The sequence below is a fragment of the Poecilia reticulata genome, chromosome 3 (assembly GCF_904066995.2).
Source record: "Poecilia reticulata chromosome 3, P_reticulata-male-v2, whole genome shotgun sequence".
Lineage (NCBI taxonomy): Eukaryota > Metazoa > Chordata > Actinopteri > Cyprinodontiformes > Poeciliidae > Poecilia > Poecilia reticulata.
Window position 1 is genome coordinate 2,540,324 of NC_088832.1, and position 15,738 is coordinate 2,556,061.

A 15,738-nucleotide genomic window follows, 5' to 3' on the forward strand; every position below is an offset into this window, starting at 1 on the left:
CCGTTCTCACACAGCGCTGTATGTTCTCACTGCAACGTCTAAAAGATTTAGTAGCCGTCCTTCCTCTGCTTTCGTTGTGCCGCGGCGTCGATGATCAGAGACGTCCTCGGATGACGCTGAGCGTCGGCAGCAGGTCTGGAGTCACCGTGAACCGGTGGATGTTTCTGCTGCCGTCTCTCCCCAGCTGGATTAAATGTCTGCCCTGATATTTCCTGCATAGTTTCTTCACAGTGGACAGCTACTCAAAAGCTATTTTCTTGTGTTTGTTTGGGTATTGATGGTACGCTTGTGGGAAAACCAGCTTATGGAGCTGTAGCGCGGCATTCTATACGTTGTGACATACTGGGCAGCTCGTTCACAAAAAAATGACTGAGTAAGCCACCATTTATTATTATTTTTTACAAAATTGTAGTGAGTTTGGTTATTGAGGCATCCTGATTATGTTTCTTGAAAAGATGGTCACTGCTTACGTTTTCATGACCTTTTTGAAAATGACCTGAGTAAAGTCAAGCATTTACTATCTGCAATACTTTTTGCAAGACAAATTCATTTAAAAAAATGTAGGAGCCATATCAATGCAACAAGTCATGAAGACTTTCTGTCAAAGATACGACCTGGAGCGGTTCTGGATGAGGCCAGGTCACATGGACACGAGTTTCTCACCCTATCAACAACAGTAAATGAGGTCCGGGTGTTATTAGGGTTTTTATTGACACTTTCAGGAAATTATAATCGGTTCCCTCTTTGTAGTTCCTGATTATAGATGTGATGACTCTGCTCTTAAATGTCATATTGGATGTGTGTTTCAGCGTTTCTCCTCGTGTGTTCAGCTTGTTTTCTCTATTAAGCGATAAAGGCTGGAGCGTTTCTCCATGGTGACCTTTCAGTCATCAGCATCATGCAGCGTCTCCTACGGGGCAATATGCAATACTATTCATTTGGTTTTTTTCACTTGAATTTTTCAAATCTACATGCATGGAGCACCCTCAGGAAATCCATGTTTGTATTTGCAAACAAAATAGCTGCAAAACGGCTTCTAGAGAAATCAACCGACTTTCCTGCAACGCATATTTGTTCTGTTCTGATGGACATACACGTTTTCATGCATGAAAAACTACATCAAATCAATTAAATTTGGATGGACATACACGTTTTCATGCATGAAAAACTACATCAAATCAATTAAATTTGGTAGAATATAAAATAATTTGAAGGAATTCTTCAGTTCTACTTTTTCCTTTGCAAGCCTTCACAGTCATTGCTCTGCCCGCCACAGAATTAGTTGCATGTTTTTAACAAACTTACATCTGTTTTATTTAATCAAATATTATAAATGATTGTGTTATCAAATCATTTAAATTTAAACAGCTTTGTAAACAGACTCAGATTCTGTTCAGAGTATAAAATGACCCTTCAGCTCTCTGACTTAAAGCTGCAGTATGTTACTTTCACAAAACAATTTTTTTCTAAATATTTGTAAAGGTCACAGTATGAGACAGATAATGTGTGCTCCTATTAGTCTAAAAAAATGCACCACTCCCAATCAAAAACGACCAACCAGAGCAAGGAGGAGGTTCTTAGCGCTGTCAATCAACTTCATGTATGCGCTTCTCACTGCTACTAAAGGCAGAGCAGAAACTTACTGTTCCAGAAAAGATCTCATCCAGATGAGAGCAGGACCAGATATGTTTTTCAGATCGTCTTATTTTATACTGTCACAACATAATCATAGTTTTAGCAATTATTTAAAAAAACATAATAAAAGTAGCTTTAAAGAATGGAAGTTCTTTGATGAAATCTCCCATAACTCATGATGGTTATGGGGGTTATGTTTTTTTTTGTTCTGTTTTTTTTTTAGAATTGAAGATGAATGGTGAGGAACTGACATCATTTTCATTTTTAGGTTTTGCTGTTAAATGCAACAATAAGATTTCCATCCCGTGTCTGTGAGAGGAGAAATAATTTAGGTCATTTCAGCTCTTTGCAGGGCTGAGGCCACAGAATGGTGCTGTTGTTTCTGAAAGCTGTGCTAATCAGCAGGGCCTGAATACAACCTCAAACTCACTCTTGTGTTTTGAAGCATTTTTTGAACTAACGAGCTGCGGTTTAGAGAGATGGTGAAGGGGTGCGGGTTTCTAGCCTGTGAGAAACATTTTTTTTCAGAGAACATTGGAAACGAAGTACTTGGAGCTGCTTTTTCAAATGCTCCCTCAATTGAAAGGATTTTCTGAGCTAAAAGGTTTTCACTGTCACAAAAAGACCTTGAATGTCGACTTTGATTCATTCAGATCAGGTGTCGTTGTCGGTTATTCCTGAAAATTGTACAGCCAGCAATAAGCGGCGTGCTTTGCAGCTCTAAACGTTTTACAGAATTCACTTTTTAATTTTTAATGACACCAGCTCTTCCTTTTAACAAGCAGGTTTGTTTTGTTTTTTTTTCTGTCGAAACTGATCTAATCACAACAACATGAACACAGAAAATGTCAATTAGATTAATAATGTTATGTATTTTTGTTGTGTTGTGCTGGAACACATCATGTGTGGCTCTCAACTGTTAGTGGACACAGTCTGAGTTTTATACAAGATGGAGGCGTCGCCAAGTCAACCTACGGCTTTAATCTTTGAGTGGGCGGGGCTAAGGTGTTGATCCCTGAAAACAGAACGTTTGGTGCAGAAGAGATGACGTAGGGAGGTATGACTCTGAAAATCATCTAGGGGGCGCAGTTGAGTTAAGCTCCCACGTCGTCCAGTTGGCCTCTTGTGATCATTCATATCCAGTTTGGTGGAAATCAGATCATCTACGTGTGACATGGCGCCAAACATCTGCAGAACAATATTTGTAGCATTTGAAGTTGGATAAAAGACACGTTCGGTCCATTTTTGCAAAATAGTTTTTCATCTATATGGAGTCACCACTTCAATTACCTACATTCAGATTGTTGTGGTTTGGAAAGGACAGTGATAAAAACTGGCAGGACTTGGAGAGAAAGCTTTAGAGCTTCCTGAAAAGGTTAGGTGAGTTATAGGAATTATGCTAAAGTAGATATTGCCAGGAGATTTGTTGTTTGTTTTTTTTTTCTCTTTCTTATTACAGCCTTTGCCCAGTTGCCCTTTTACAGGGTTATTATTATTTTTTCTTTACTTTCCACAATCAATTTAAAGCTTACTCATGTGAGAATATTATTATTATTCTGCAACATGTACAGTAACCCAATGCAACTGCAGTTATGTAAAAAACAATGATTAAAAAAAAGAGGCAGCTGTTGTTATATCATGTTTATTTAAATGTCAGGGATGCTCAGGTTTGTTCCTTATTCAAAGTTGAGCGCAGAGGTTGGTAACATAGTTGCCATGTTTCTGCCTGCCAACTCCCGGCACACACACACGCACACACAGACGCACCCGCGCGCACACACACACGCACACACACACACACGCACACACACGCACACACACACACACACACACACACACACACACACACACACACACACACACACACACAATTACTTATGCACGATTAGTACATGTGCAGCTTTCCCACTGTGCAGCCTCCATCTGCATCTCGGTGGTTGGTATGTTTCATCCAATTGTTTTTTTCACGTGGGTGTAGCATGACATCAGAGGCAGGATATTACAGATTTAGCATATCATAATCAGGAGCGAGAAAACCAAGTGTTTTTGCTATTTAATTAGGAATATATTGTCTGAATTGAAACTCCATTTTCTGCAGCATCATGTTTGGTCTTCACTCAGTGGTTTATAGATGCCCGTAAAGGAGAGATCAGTCTATATTGGTGTGAAAGTTAGCATCAAACGCCATGCGCTTTAAAAACTCCGACGCCCAATTCGTTCTCGTTCTCTGTGATCTCCGACTCTTCATATACCCGGTGAGTTATTACAGGAAGATGAAGAGAATGTGGCTCACCGGTCGCCTTCCCCAAAGACGAATGGCTACTTAACCGCTCTCCAACAGCATTTCCAATATGGATTAGCTGTGAACGCCACGCCGTGTCATGGTCTGAAATACATAATGCATGTGAACAATTTTTGGAGGGAGAGTGTAAAGTCATAGACGGGGTGTGTGCGCAGCAGGCAGAGCGAGGTGATCCGTTTGGCGTCGTTGTTGAGATGCGATGGATGTAATTTGGTGCAGCGCTGCAGAGGCTGGGTGGGGAGCTGCTGTGAGCAGCCATCTCACCTCACTCATTAGAGGGAGTAATAAATCGCTGAGTATAGATCAGTGTCAAGGAGCTACTCTACTGTGTACTCTGAATCGATGAGCTGTGAAGGTGTGTGTGTGTGTGTGTGTTTATTTCTCCTACTGCAGCATGGTCTGGTGAAAAAGGCGAGGAAGGAACAGGAGTGTGTTCATGTTGATGGACAGATTTTAGTACGTCTGAAGAGCAATTTAAACATAAATGCATCTTTCACAGTCAATATAGAACATGCTATGATGCTGACCGACCAATCAGATCAGAGAAGGGTTTTTTTTTAAAGATGAGATTGCCAGAGGATTTTAATACCTAAATATTTAGTGAATATTATATTCACTAAATAAAAGCTGGAACCTCTTTAAAAACTCATACTTTTGAATTCCCGGTTTGTCAACTAAAACTCAAATAAAGGTCTAGTTTGTGGTTGACAAAGGGGTATGGATACATTTTTACTCTACTCCAGCTTAGCAGCGACAGAAAACAGGAGAAGTTTATAAAGTTTTTGTTCTGACATGCCAGTTACTCTGCCGACTCACATTAGTGTATGTGAGTTCCTTCTGTCCACAGCGGACAAGGTCAAACCTCCAGATTTGTCTCCTTCAGATGAACATATTTATCTGTGAAGCGCTCCTCAAAGGCTGGGGTGAGACGAGAGTCAACTCAGCTTTTCCTTTTCCAGACTTCTAGGGGGCTGCTTGAAGAGCTTCGAGTTAAGAGAGCTGTCTGATGTACTGTACTTGTTTTGAATTGAGAGTCTAAGTTCCCAGCGCTGCACTGCTGGTTTTCTGAGCTTGTTTTAAACAGACTGATAGATAAAGTCTGAGAAAAAAATATTTGGAGTTTCATAATATTTTAATTAACTTAAATATTTGATCCTAAAAAAAAATAAGTGTAGATACCTGTCTACCCGAGCTGTTCAATTCCAGTATCTGTTGATTTTTTTTTCTTTCATATATAAGAAATGCGAGTCTTTGGTTAAACATTTGAAGTAAAAAAAGCAATGGAAGCTTAAAGGTCATGGTGTGTGTGGGGGTTGAGGGCAGTGCAACCGGGAGGTGGAGCCTGACATCATACAAACTCATGGAATAGATAATATCACTTCCATCAAGGGATCGGGGTGAAGTTATGGAAATGTCAGTATGATGATTTATTCATTTTAAGGCAAACATTGTGTCTTTGGCACAGAGCCAGAAGGTGCAGGAATTCCAGTAAAAGAAAAATGCAGCGTATGTGTAGTAATTAAAGCTTTGATAAGCTGGAGGTAAAGTGAGAGGCTGGGCATTGATCAGGAACCATGGCAACCAGGAGGGAAAGCGTTCACTGATACACGCAACAAGTCTGCAGCAATGGAAACATGTTGAATTAAATCTATAACATATTGAATTTACAGAGGAAATATTTTGTGTTTTTTCTAGCCATAGTGCCATTACATCTAACAATCAAGGAACTACTGTATGTTCCTTTCAGTTATAAAATTACTGTATATATCAATAACACTTAAGACTAATTTTACTTTGTACTTTAACATTTTGAAATTGGGCCTCTGTCTCTTTAAAAGCAAATCCTTTATGAAACTCCGCCTTCAGAAAATTATCACAACATGGCTCCTCTATTGACACTTTAACAAAATTTCTACCAGTGTTGCACAGAGATGTAGCTCATGTAATGAGCTCTAGCAGTTCCACCTGGGGTTTGCTAATTGCTGCTGGCTAGTCTGAAGGAGCTGAGCAGAAGAGGGCTGCCCTGTGTGTCCGGCTCGGGGCTGAAACACCGAGTAGGAGCTTTGTCCTTGAAGGCGAGGTTAGGTACACCGAGGCGTGTTGCACAGCTGAATAGTTTCCATGGCGATCAAAGGATTGTTTTTTTTAAACATGCATGAAAGAATCAAGGCAACACTCCAGATATATTTTTTATGGGGGAATAACATTATAACATGATGTAAAGCTAAAAGAAAGTTGATCTTACATAATGCTGCCTCTTTAAGTTTCCCTAAAACCATCTAGGGGCCACAGTGCTAATTAAAAACAACCAATCAGAGTCAGGAGGTGGGTCTTAACGCTGACAATCACAATCTTCTGTGGTGCTACCTCACCTCCCTTGATATTATTGCAACTATTGGCACGCAGAGTGAATAACTAACCAATATTGTAATATGTTATTCACTAAGGAAACAAGTTGTAAAAAGATGATCGTCCACGTTCAGTGTGTTCAGTGTGTCTCTGTCTCAACCGTGAAGGTTTTCAGGCAGAAGTTGGACTTGGATTCATTTAAGGAAAAGCTGAAGAAGAAAAATAAACCAAGTTCTGTGGTTCCTAACTTTGGAACTTCAAACCGAATTGTAAATGACCCCAGAAGGTTGTGCTGCTGAGTACAGTGTGTTTTATTTCAACCACAGGAGCACGAAGGCAAAACACTCTTTCCTAAAACTTTCAATATTGAAGTATCATTAAGCACGACAAACAAAATCAATACATTTTCAAACAGAATCTGAAGTAAGTCGATCATATCTGTTTTTTAATTCAAAACACCTCACTTCTTACTGCTTGAGAGTTTGGTTCAGGGAGGCTAATCATTAAGATAAACCATGACTATGTTCTTCGTGGACTGGTCTCTAAGTTGTGGTGAATAAATACAACAAAACGAAATGAAATGACCCACATGATAACAGAGGAGTTTTTAAAATATAATAAACATAAACCCAGTGTGTACTTGTAGCTTCGCTAACAGCATCCTTGTAACATTATGCCATCAACCTGAGTAACATCGTCTGTTTCCTCCAATGCTCTCTGGTTGCTATGACAATGTTTAAACATGACCTTTAAGATAAGATTGCACCACAAAAACAAATATATCTATGTTTGCATAACTGGTAACATTAATATTTTTTAACAAAAGAGCTAACGCCAGCATTACTTTCGCTTTTAAGTCCAAAAGTAATCTCGTCCAATTAGCAATGTCTCCCACTTTTCACCACGGAGATCTACCTCTTCTGTTTTGCTAGTGTTTAGTATATTTAGTGAAAAAATTTCATTAGTAATGTACGAACGTACCAAAATTACCAAAGAGAAACAGAAAATAATAATAAATAAAACAACTCACCCTATAAAAATGAACCAACCAGGTGATCGTAATGCACCAGATGGGAAAATGAAAGTTCAGGATCAGCCTTTTCCACGCTAATGTCAGAGACATGTCAGATATACATGTGGTAAATTTTTTGTTTTTTACTCATCTTTCTTGCTTGTGGCTTTGATTTTATCAGAAACATATCATGTGACCTAGACAAGCGTCTTAGCATGCACCAAGAGTGAGCCACAGATTGATGTAGCGGGGTGAATCCAGTCATTTTTCATATTCGCTGAGACTCCAAAAATAAATACAATGACAATACTTTACAGTTAAATATTATTTCTGTGCCACATGGAACTAAGTCGGGGTGTTTGCGCACCCTTTAAAAGTCTGGAATCTATGTATCTGAAATTAAGGCCTTAAAATGTCTTAGATCCATAAAAATAAATGCGAGTTAGCCTTAAATAAGGTAATTGCAGGTTTTAAGCTTTGTCCTGACAGGACTATCCAATCTCATATTCTCATATGTATTTTTTTTCTCTTGGGACTTTTTTACCAGGTAAAAGTCTGACTATCGCTAATTAGCCGCTAATATTCCCACGCTAGCTAGGGCAGGGGTATATTGTTTCTAGTCGCCACTGGAGGCAACTAAAAACCCAACACGACTTGACAGCAGTGACTGAGACAAAATTTGAACAGGCTTTGACTTTCTCACATCACAGAGCCAGGCCACACACACGTCTACATGTACAAATGCAAAATTTCACATGAATGAAAGTCATTGGTCATTGACTGAAGGAGGGCTAGCAATTATCGCCTCATTGTGCAAGCTGCAAAGAAGAGACGTCGTCTCCCATGTGTCGATGGTTTTAAATTGAAACTTATCGCCAGTCAGCAAGACATTTGTTTCATGATACTTTTCAATGCAATACAGCAGGATTAAATTGTAGTGTTTTAGTCTTAAATTTGATTCATGATGGCATTAAAAAAAAGATCTTTAAACGTCTTAAATTTGACTTGCTAAATCCTGCTGATACCCTGTTTTCAAGATCTTTAATGCTGTAGATGCACATTCTATAACTAAAAAGACAAAATAAAACTTATTTTGAGTCCAATCACAATGAGCTTCATAGCTCATAAGAGGTCCTCTTATTTCAGCTCTTGAATTTCACCCACATCTTGTGAAATGGTGTTTAACCCGTGGAGAGACATGGAAGTGGAATCAAAGGGATGGATCAATTATCCACAGTTACTACGAGAACACAGCTTCAAAGCCTCCATGTCAGATCCCAATCTCTGCGGATTGTGCTTTCTCCTCCTCCTCTCACATTTCACAAACATTTAATACACACAGAGTATACAAAACACACACACACACAAACACACAGATGAAGCATTAAGATTTTACATCCTCACATTTGGATATCGTTAATGTCATCAGGGGAGATATATATATTTGACTGATTAAAGATGATAAGGAATACAGCTATTCTTAAGTGAGGACGACGAATTAAAACTTGGTGATAGAGTCAGAGCTTGACCCACTTCGAAGAAATGAAAGGCAGGCCAACAGAAAAACGATTGTAGATTTAAAAGAAGAAAAAAAAAACACTTCACCCAATTAACTGAAACTTTCAAAATGAAGCCAGGGTTCCATGTTAAAACCTGTCAGCGGGAATACATGTGTGTTCTTCTGATTGCATGATGCAGACCAACTCTTAACTAGGACAGAGTGAAGAAGCTGTAGGTTAGAGAATGAAGCTTTAAGCAGAACAGCAGGCGTGAGCGGACCAGAGGAGGGAGGAGTCTGTCTGCGGCGCTCCGCTTCCAGCCTGGAAGAAAGGAGGTTGAGAAAAGTGGGCCTCCAGATGTGACTCGCCGTCGTTCCGCCTCCCCTGGCAGCGTCTTCAGACGGCTGGAGCGTGTTCAGTTATACTTACCGAAAGTTCGGATTGTCTCACAGCTCGCAAGTGTACACTGGATCTGTATTATTTAGACACAACCTGGGAGGAAAATTCTAGCTTGAATATGTAAACGGATTAAGAAGATTAAAAAAAATAAAAATAATTGGGGGGAGTTCATGTGTCGCCGAGGCAGCAGTGCTCCACTGCGATGGGGGGAGGAGGTAAGGCTACAAGTGAGGGAGGAGTCAAGTTTATAAATTTATCATTTTTGACAGCAAAGGGATTAACAATTTCTGATATAATTTTGAATAAATTGAGGTGACATGAGGGATTTTGATTTGTTTTAGCTTTATATCATGTTATGATGTCATTCAGTCATCAAATGCACACCCAGAGTGTTTCTCCATGGCAGCCATGAGGGATTCCTGAATGCTTGCTCATACAAAGTGTTGCCCATTTACCCAAAGCTCCCCTTAGAGCTGCCGTCTCCAGCCAGGCTCAGCTCTTCCAGACTAGCGGTAGCAGCAGTTCACTAACATTAATTGCAAGTCTGCTGACCTCATGATACCAGGTCAAGTTTAAGTCCAAGTTTATTCTTAAATAAAACGACACTCCTAGGAACGGCTGTAAAGGGCATCATGGAGGAGCATTGTTGTGATGACATGCTGAAGGGGGCGTGTCGGAAAGAGGAGGAGCTTCTTAAAGAGACAGAGGCCAATTTCAAAGTGTTGGTCACATCTATGATGTAGAGTCAAATATAAAAAATAAATGACATTTACAACCTTATTATTGCAACTGAAAGAATCGTAGTTACTTTGTTTTTATTATTTATAAAATGTCATAATATCAGCCCATTAACAGCAGAAAGAGTTAAAGGTGAATTTGTGACAGCAGGAGAACATTTTGACATGATTCATGTTGCACTTCATTATTTTTACACCAGATTCACCTGGAGAAAAAAAACCGTGTAAGTGCTGTTTTTTCTGTCTACTGTTCCTTTCCTGTGTAAATCAGTTTGGTCTTGGTGCCTGACTTTATTTCGTTCAGAGGCGCTTCACACCACATTCACCCGTCCACACACACACACACACACGCACACACACACACACACACACACACACACACACATGCGCTGATGCAGGGAACCTGAGTGGCGGTTCGAACCGACAACCCCACTGGTTACAGGACCATCTCCGCCTTTCTCAGCTTCAGCCTGGCTCCAACTGACACAGACATCATGAAAAAAATAAAATAAACAGGTAACATATGAACTTCTTACAGAGCCTCACTTCAAAAATCCCAAACTATCCCTTTAGTTGGTAGTCTGAACAATTTTCCAGCCTGTGCATACACACGGACACAGTTAGGTGCAATTAATCTCATGGTGCTTCTGTTATGACTTTTTTTTTTTTTTTTTATAATAAAAAAAAAGGAATCCTCTGCTGAATAAATCAAAGTATTTCTGGGCCGCTTCCCCCGCCTCCAACTGCATGTAATTAAAAAAAGCAATTAGCACCTGTTTCCAAATCTTATACAGCAAAACAGAGATAATAGATAAGTCGGCCCCTCTCGTCCCGACACGCGGCTCCTCATAAACAAGGTAATAAACGCAGCGGCGTGACGCGGCGATATCACGCAGATCGGCGGGAGCAACGTCTACTCTTTCAAGAAGAGAGCGGGTGGGTGGCGCTGCGGACGTCGTGGGGAGAGGGCATGGAGTGGGGTTGTCTGAGGAGCTGATGAGATACGGCGAGACAAAAGCCGGAGGAAGATGAAGCACGAGATACGCAACAAAAGAGAGGAGCTGTGATGTTCAAACGGGGGCGTTCAAAGCCGCTATCGCTATCCAGAAGTCGTTCGGTTGTTTCATTTAGAGTATATCCATCAGGGTTCTCGCTTTGCGCTCTGGATTTCTTGAAAGAGTGTTTTTTTTTTAAAGAAAAACTAAAAAAAGGAAAGATTTTTTATTAAAAAAAAAATGTTGAATTAATAATTAAAACAGCCTTATTGCTACAACCAGATCCACATTTAGAAGTCAGGATTCACCGTCTCAGCGTGTTGGCGTTTAAAACTGCCGCACTTCTTCTCAGCACTCTGTAGATTCGCTTGACCTCTGTGAGCTAATTACAGCACATTTCTTTCTCAGCTCACACTCAGACGAGAGGCACGTCTCTTTTAAGATGAGTGTTTTATTAGTCCTCCCTTCTTTCTTGTGACTTTAATTGCATAGGGATCTGTGTGCAACCAGGAAAGCATGTTTAAGACGCTGACAGCCATTTTCTGACTGTTTTGAAGTCCAGAGAGTTTCTATCAGTTGACACTTACAGTGCCTTGGAAAAGTCTTCCCCCTCTGGAGCTTTTCCACTTTTCACCAAGTCATGAATGCTAACCTCTGTATATTTTACTCAGATCGTCATGCGTGGTTAGCTTGAAAATGCAAACAGGAGTTCAGAAGAGTTGTAAAATATCATTGAATGCAGAAAGACTTACAGAAAGCAGGCTTACATATAATAAAAGTGAAAACCACCGAGATGGTTGGAAGGCAACGGAGGGAGCCAGTGGAGAACGTAACCATAGAGATTACATATACAGAGGAGAGAGTGGAAAAGACAGAAGAACAAGAAGAGCTAATTACAGGTGGATGGAAGCAGCTGCAGAAAGCAGCAGGTGGGGGGAAAGGAGGGGACGAATAACAGCTGGGCAGGGGAGCAGGTGCAAAAGGTGGGGTGGAAAAATAAACAAAGCAAAAGAGAAAACCTGAACCTAAACTGAAAGAAACATTAAATCTAAAGAAACAAATCCAAAACACCAACAATGACACAAAAAGGAACATACAAAAGGGAAAAACCCAAGAAAATACATATTTAGGAAATGATCAAAACAAAAGCATGAGTGAAAATAAAGAGAGAATTATGAACATCACTGATCACAGCAGGGAGCTGAGGGGCAAATATGTAGAGCATCTCAAAGCAGGGTTCGGTTAGAGAGCAACAGATTTTACTGTGAACGCCTTAAGAACATTCTGGACCCAAAAACCACAATCCAATAAAAGCAAAATAGTTTCTATTGACAATAAATGCGACAGGAACACGACTTTGTCCTGACGACGGTGAATGATGATCAGATCAGAAAACTATTACAAAATGAATTGTTCCAAACTGGGTGGAGGAAAAGTAACACAGTATATCACTGTCAACAATCCATTCACATATTTATATTTGTAACTGTATAATGTTAAAGTGGTATTGTAGTACTAATAGTACTCAGAGCTGGGTTGGAACTCACTGCAGTAAATCACATGTTGCTTCCACAATGTATAATTAAAAGCTGTTTTAAACTAAGTAACACTAACCTGTAATTGCTCCCAGTAATTCTGAGAGCAATTACTGCTCTCAGAATTACATGCTGAAAATCTTTGGTTTGACTCTGAATCCTGATTTTTCTTCTTCTTTTTTTTACCAGCATAATGAAATCTTTGGGGATTAGTGTGAAACCTTATTTAGAATGACTGAAGTTTCAGTCGTTACACTGCGGCGGCTGACATTTCCTGCTTTTGACATTCAAATCTCACAACTGGTAATTACTTAAAAGCAATATCTGCCTCTGCATGAGAGCAGTTTTTTTTTTTTTGCATGTTCTACTTTGCCCCTCATTTTTTTTCCAATTTGGACCTTATTGTGTCTCTGATTCGTCGATGAACAATGGCAGCCCTGAGATCTGACTGGAGGGAGTCAGGAGACATTCCAGCCACCGAGCTTCAACGCTGCACTTCTTTTCAAACCCAACAAATGATCACAAGTTGCTTTGTGTCTTTGCGACATGTTTCTCTAGTGAGTCATTTATTCAACACTCTTATGGAGCAGTGACAGTGTTAACGCCGTCAGTCCCAGCACAGCTCAGCCTTGTGTTTCTGTGTATTTCTGATTCCTAATCTCCTTTTTTAATTAGATTTCCTTCTAGATCAATTTTCATCGATCAATTAGCAAAACGTGAGTCCATTAACTTCATTATCTTCATAGCAGCTCTGAGTAAATGACAACAGCCACAATTGTAGTGACTTAGTACAGAGATTGAAGTGTAGAGAAAGTGATGTTAATCTTTAGTTTCATTTGTTGCTTCTCGGTGGAATCAAACGGCCAAATCGGTTTTCTGTATTTCTTCTCAATCAAAAGCTTTTGACATGAATTCAGCTCCGATTGAACTAACCGTCAGGCCGCCTGGTTTGGTCTGCGTTGGACATTCAGGGAGATGAGAAGACGCAGCACAGATCAGTGAAGAGAGGCGACACAAGCATAAAACTGGATATGGACAAAAAAATAAAGTGTCAAGATTGTTTTTATGTTCATTTTAGTTGATGCATAAGAATGATGAATTCATTTGTGGAAAAATGCAAATGGATTTCATTTTGAATATTTGAAGGATGAAATGACAATCTAGTTGTCCTTCTGTATTGTGGCAGAGAAGAGAATAAATGATTTTTGACATGACATTTAAAAAAAAAAAAGTACACCAGACATTTTTTTGTTGAGTTTTCCTTGCATGTTGTTTTCTGTCTCATTTCACGAAACACACTTCTCTGTTAATGAGAAAAAATCTAAATCAGCCACATACAAGAATAATAATGCTGGGCTTAACGGTAAGCTGAAGAAATACAAATGATAGAATTTATTAGGGAAAAAAGCTTTTAAAACCAACCTGGATCAACTGAATGTAAAAATATAATTGTTCTCCTTCTTAAATTAGAGTTTAAATTACCTGTAGAGTCAAGTAATCACTTAGTGGGTGGGGGGGCGGGTATATACATTTTGAGTGTTATATGACGTTATAATGTTATTCCCTCATCAAAAGCATACCTGGGTTGTTGATTCTTTCATGCATGTTTGAGGAATTCTTGAATCTCCCATGGCAACCATTTGAGGTGGCTAAGCGCTTGCTCCGCCACGGAGCTGCAGCTTCCAGCTGAGCTCCGGCCTCACAGAGCATCCTAACCTCATGGTAGAAAATAATAATAAAAAATAAAGATAAAAATCACATTGATATTCTTTTTTCCCCCAAATTATTCTAATTATTTTAGAGTAATACTTGTCTGCTGAAACTGAAAATTTTCATGAACAATGCATTTATTTTTATTTTTATATTTATACGTTAAAACCAACTAGACTGTTACCTTTAACACCAGGATTGTGCCAAACCTTTGGGATGTACATTTACAGAATGTGACTCTAATAATTCCGTATGTATCTTTAGCCCTCGTTCTGTTGCTGGGTAGAACTGGGCACCCTTTGATAACTGCTTGCTTTTCTAGTTTCAGTTTGTTTCTGCGTGGTGAAGGTTTTCCTGCTTCCCATCTTGAGACCAATTTCTAATTTTGGTTCCTATTAGTGATGGCAGCCATCTTCTCTATCTCCTCGTTTCCACCTGATCCAAACCACTCACCTGTTCCCACTCCAACAATCCCCCTCTTTAGCATTCACACATCTTGTCAGATCCTTGTTGTATGTTTTATAACTTTTATAATTTCCCAGCATAGCTTTGTGGAGTTGTGGCCTCAGGATTCTCTGCTTTTTCACTGTTTTTGGTTTAGATAATAAATGTCAAGTTTGATTACTGCCTGCCTCCTGCCTAGTTGAGTCCTGAGGGCTTTACAGCAGAGTTCAGAGCAGCTGAGCTTTTCTTTGTGGTCGACTAAAACAAAACAGAAAAACTCAATGGATGCTACAGCAGCATCTGTGATCCTGGTCGTGGTCAGGTCAGTTCTCTGCTTAGGGGATCACATTCAGTACAGATCACTTTATTAGTCTTGTGGGCCGAAGTAAAGGAAGTGAATCTGATCAAAAATTTAAGACTGTTCAAACTTTATCCTTTGAACTTCCTCACGTTTTTTTTTTACCGTACATCCACAATATTGAATGCATTTTATATGGATTTTTTGTGACAGATGAGCACAAACACATCCTTTTAAATTTGGAAGAAAATAATCTATAGTTCTCAAAATATTTTTGCAGATAAACATTTTTATCTGCAAAAATAAAATGTTTATCTGACTCCTTTATCTGACAGAGGGGTTGATGACAGGCCCCTCTGTCATCAACCCTTTGATCATTTTGGGTTTGTCTCTACAAGCTTCGCCGAAACATTTTGTCCTTTGTAAATAATTTTGGACTAACCTGATGAATTCTGTTCTATGGGAGGTGAACATTTCTGTCTTGGATGATAGAAATCAGATTTCCACCGGTTGAAGAATCTCATTTTGACATCCCTCTGTCCTCTGAGTTGAGATGATGTCGCCCCGCAGCATCCCACTGCCTCCACCAGAAGGTGACTGGTATTAACAGAGGCCAGTTTTTCATGGTTGCAGTTAATGAGTCAACTCTGTTGCTCAACTTGTGGCATCGTTTAAAGAGAAATGTCCTTTGGTTTTTGAGTTTAGCTTCCTGATTTCTATGTATTTAATTTATGTAAATCCCAACTGCCACTTCAAATAACTGTATTTATATACAACATAGAGAGACCCAAAAAATAAAATAACGTTTAAATGACAAAAAAGT